We start from the raw sequence: 5,554 nt of genomic DNA, 5'->3' as shown, positions 1-5,554 counted from the left end.
ACATATATATACATTTTATTCTGGTTTACTTGCATATTTCATCTAGGTTGTTTTTTATACTGGATAATTCTCATTTCCTTTATCCCCTCTTCCCTCTACACATCAAATTGTGTGACCCTATGTTTACGCCCCCTTGCCAATCCTCACCCCTTTGCTCCTACCCATTTCCCCCTTGGAGCCTCATACACATTTTAGTAGTTATTTTTCTTTTTTCACAATAACGGTTTTATACAGTATTTGTCCTGATAAGACTGAGTTAGTTCACTTAGTATAAAGATTTCTAGTCCTTCCCAAGTTAGGTAGTGATTTTCAAAATCATTCCTCTGGCGTGCTACATAGTATTCCATCATGTGAATGTACCATTTTCTCAATCCATTTGATTGTGGTTGGACATTTGGGCTGTTTCCATGTTATTGTGATGGTAAATGGTGCTACTATGATTATTGCTGTACAGATCTTCGTCTGTGTCTCAGTTCTAATTTTCTCAGAGTAGAACCAGCCTGGGAGATGCTCACCCTATTTTCTGACAGAAAATATGGAGGAGAGTTGCTTGAGTGACTGACTAGAAAAGATTCATATATACCCCCATTCCAAAGAAAGGGGATCTAACACAGTGTGAAATTTATCAAACAGTATCAATATCTTAGCCACCAATGGTATCTACTAAAAAGGAAAAAAAAGGCATGTTAATTTGATTTGTTACAATGGCCACACAGAACTTACAGAAAAATATTCACAATTATAAATTTTTTAGAGAAGTAATAGGCAGTTCTGGTAGCCTACTGGTAAGAAGCTGCACTGGAATCCAAAAGGCACTCAGTTCAAATCCACCATCAGCTTTCTGGGAGAAGGATGGACAATCTCTTCCTCTGTGCGATTACTACCTCTGAAAACCTACTGGAGGGTCAGTTATGGATCGGTTCCATCTCGATGGCACACAATGACAACAAAGAAACAATACATAACAATTTAGATCAGAAACAGGATACAACTTCCTCAGTTAGGACACTTTCTTACATTTGTTTGCAGATAGGCATGTTCGTCTTCGATATTCAACCTCATACCTGCATAATCACCCTGGGCCAGTGCACAAAGCTCTTGCAGCTCTGTCACTTATGTACACAATCTCACCCAACCCTCTGGCCACTATCAAAGTAAGTCCAGGATCCGTGAGTCATCAGTTCTAAATCAGTTCGTTCTGCATCTGTCTCAGATTCGCTGCCACCTCTGCTTCTGTTGCTGCAGGTCTGAGCTAAATCCTGTGCGGGAATCATTGACATATTGGGCTCATTGCATTCTCTTTCGCTTTATTGACAGGAATAACTCCATGTCCTGTCTCTGAACTTAATCAATTTTAGCATAGAACGATGACAAATTGACCAATGTCCTCATTAAGAGTCAACTAATTTTGCTTATTTCTACCCAGAGGTATTATTTATTATCTTATTTACCTTACTGATGTAAGTCCCAATGTTAAAGTGTACCTGTTCAGGGCATTGTCCTCACAATTACTTGCTAGCCACTAAGGATGACAGAAGAAGAATTGATGTCTTTGAGTTTTGGTGCTGGAGAAGACTATTGGACATACTATGGCCGTCTAAGAGAACTAACAGGTATGTCCTGGAGACAGTGAAACCAAGTTGCTCCTTGGAGGCAAGGGATTTTGAAGGTTCATCTCACATACTTTGGGCACACGGCCAGTAGGTACCAGTTCTTGGAGAAGAACATCATGTTTGGAAGGGTAAAGGGACAGTGCAGGATAGGAAGACACCAGATGAGATGGATGGACAAATAACTGGGGTAATAGGAGTAAGTGTGCCAGAAGCAGCAAGACTGGCCCAGGATAGGGCAGGGTATAAGAGCACCTCTATTAGTCACAGGTGATGAGGTGGCATATAAAAACAACAACAACATTTACCTTATCAGGAAGTTAAACAAATTCCTCAGTGGGACTACAAACACCAAAGATCAAAGCTATTGTCCATAAGGGTTGCTATTAGTTCCAGGAGACTTGATGGCATTTAACAACACAAATAAATGTTGAAAGACACATTAGCACATAAAGCCACACTGAATAATCCAATATCAAAAAAGCAAACTCTTTTCTATCAAGTCACAATTAATTCAGAGCTAACTCTCTAGGCTGAGGCTATAAAACACAGGAGTGGGCTAACACTGGGAAACAAACATCCCAAAAATACAGCCTTTGGATTAGTAACCTAATTTTCTATGGACTATGACTCCAGAGCTTTGTAACTCTCCTTGGCATATTAGATTATCTGATTCTTTGCCAATTTATGGTATATTCAATATTATTTGCTACCATCAGAATACAAAAGCATTGATTATTGCTCAGGCTTCTTTTTTCATGGTCCAATTTCACATGCATGTCACACAGTTGAAAAGATGATGGCTTGAGTCAGGCACACCTTGAACTATAAAGTAACAATTTACTGTTTAGTAATTAACACAATCTTTGGCAGCAGATTTTTCCAGTGAAATGCATCATTTAATTTCTTGACTGGTACTTCCATTGGAAGGGAACATCATGCTTGGAAAGGTGAAGTGTCTGAGAAAGAGAGAAACATTCTCCATAAAACAGATGAACACAGTGACTGCAAAAATAGGCTCAACTACGACAGAGCTGAGAGACAAGAACAGGATTCAGACTCATTATACATAGAGTCCCTGTGAGTCTTATTCAACTTGATAGCATATAACAACAATAGCAACTTCAACTGGTGGTGTAGATTCGAGTAGAATGTAATCTTGACAAGTTCATTTTTTCTCTCTATCATAATTTTGTTAATTATTACCGTTTTTATAGTTCTTGTTTGCTTTATGTTGAGATATAACCTATAGTAAATATTTTAAAGTATATTAATAAGTGCTTTCTTTACTGCAAGCAAGATTATATCTTGTAGTAAGGAACTGTGCCCCAACCCGAAAGTCATTCCATTTGAATATACTACCTGCTCTGCATGCAAAGGAAGGAAAATCTCTTCACCTGCAAATTTAGTGTTTCTAAAAACCCAATGGAGGGTCAGAGATGAATTGATTCCTACTTGATGGCACGCAACAAAAACAACTTCAGCTTCTCATATCATTTATTCAATGTGACTACTATTCAAATATATGAACCAACAACCAAAGACAAAAAGAAGGAAATTGAGGATTTCTACAAACTTTTCCAGTCAGAAATTGACCAAATGTACAATGAAGATGCATCAACAAGTTTTAGAATTTGCAAAAGATAGATTGAGAGAACTCAAAAGTTGGAAACAATGAGTAAGGAATGACATCTATGGAAAGAAAAATTGGAAAATCTCAGTATCAGGAATCAGAATTAAAACTAGGAATAGTTATTTATGTGTAAGTTCAAATTAAAGTTGAAGATTAAAACAAGTCCACAAGAAGCAAAATATGACCGCAAGTTTATTCCAACTGAATTAAAGTTTATTTTATGAATAGTTTTGAGGCATTGATCATAAATGATCAAAGACCAGAGACACTGTGAAATGAAATTAAGGGTATTATCCATGAAGAGAGCAAAAGATCTTTACAAGGATTAAGGATAAAGAAAAAGCCAAAATAAATATCAGAAGAAACTATGAAAATTGCATTAGAAAATCAAGAAGCCAAAACAAAGGAAAGAGATAGTGAAGTAAAGGAGCTGAACAGAAGATATCAAAGGGCAGCTAGAGAAGACAAAGAAAAATATTATAATGAAATACGCAAAGAGCTGGAATTAGATAATAAAAAGAGAAGAACTCGCTCAGCATTTCTCATGCTGAAAGAACTAGAAAACAAATTCATGCTTTGAGTTGAAATATTGAAAGATGCCATGGGCAAAATCTTTAATGGTTCAAGAAGCATTTTTAAAAAAAGGTGGAAGGAGGGTGCTCTGTGGGCCTCATGGCAAGAAGTTGCACTGCAAACACAAAGGTATGTGATTCAAATCCCCCAGATGCTCTGCTGGAGATGGAGGGGCTATCTCCTCCTATACTGGTCGGAGGTGATTTGACAGTACACAAACACACACACAATATTAAAATGAAATAATTTTTTAAAAAAAGGTGGAAAGAATGTATAGAATCAATGTGCCAAAAAGAACCAGTCAACATTGCAAAATGTCAGGAAACACCATTTGAATAAAGATCAATGGTAGCAAAGGAAGAAGTCAACATTGAAGACATTGCCAAAAAATAAGGTCCCTGCATTAGATGGGATCACAATTGACACTTTTCAACTAAAAGGCACAACCCTGCATGTGCTCACCAATTATGCCAGGAAATTTGGAGGATGACTCACTGACTGAATGCCTGGAGGAGATTCATTTCATCCCATTCCCAAGATCGATGATCTAACAGAATGTGGAAATTATTGGACAATATCATCAATATCTCATGCAAGCACAATATGGCTGAAAGTCATTAAAAATTACTTGAATAATACATCAACAGGAAACTGTCAGAAATTCAGTCTTGATAAGGATGTGGAACTAGTGATGTCGTTGTGGATATCAAATGGATCCTGCCTAAAATTGGAGGATATCAGAAGAATGTCTATCTATTCTTCATTGACTATACAAAGACATTTGACTACGTGGATCACAACAAACTGCCACTAATACTGAGAAGAATGGAAATTCTAGAAATCTTAATTGTTCTTATGTGAAATCTATAGTGACACCCAGAAGCTGTTTTCCAAATGGAATAAGAAAAAAACTGTATCCTTTCTCCATAACTATTCAATCTGTATGCTGAACAAATCATTCTTGAAGCTTGAGTACAAGAGGAATGTCTATCTATGTTTCAATGACTATACAAAGGCATTTGACTGTGTACATCACAACAAATTGTGGCTAATCTTGAGAAGAATGGGAATCTCAGAATACCTAATTGTGCTTAGGTGAAATTTATACTTGGACTATGAAGCAGTAGTCAGAGGAGGAAAACACTGTGTGGTTCAAGATCAGGAAAAGTGTTCATCAAGTATTAATCCTATCTCCATACCTTTTCAATCTATATGCAGAACAGATAATTAAGGAGGCTGAACTTAAGAGGAGGAATGTGACATCAAGAATGGAGGAAGACTCATCAACAACCTGTGCTATGAGATGACACAAACTTGTTTGCTGAAACTGAAGAGGACATGAAACTTTTGCTACAGAAGGTCAAGTACTGTAGTTTCAAAATGGATTGAAGCTCAAAATCAAGAAAACAAAGATTATTACTACTGGGCCAATTGGAAGCTTTATGATAAATGAAGGAAAGGTTGAGATTGTTAATAATTTCAGCTTTCTTTGTTTTACATAAACACTCTTTTTTCTTTTCTTCTTATTATTAATTTTAATGAAAATATAGAGATTTTGGATCTCCATTCATTCATTGTTGTACTTTTCTCCCTGACCACCCCTTCCTTCCAGTTTGCTCTTCTCTTTGAAAAGTAAAAGAAAAATTCTTTTATTGTTATACAATCCCTCCCCCCAAGTCCACTCCACTATGCAGCCTTCGTTGTGGACTCCTGTCATGACAATAAGACCTAATCATAT

This window comes from Elephantulus edwardii, unplaced genomic scaffold (genome assembly GCF_000299155.1).
Source record: "Elephantulus edwardii isolate Elephantulus edwardi_28Jun2011 unplaced genomic scaffold, EleEdw1.0 scaffold00173, whole genome shotgun sequence".
In the NCBI taxonomy this organism is placed as follows: Eukaryota; Metazoa; Chordata; class Mammalia; order Macroscelidea; family Macroscelididae; genus Elephantulus; species Elephantulus edwardii.
The sequence above is the reverse complement of the archived record's forward strand: the minus strand, read 5'-3'. Positions refer to the sequence as shown.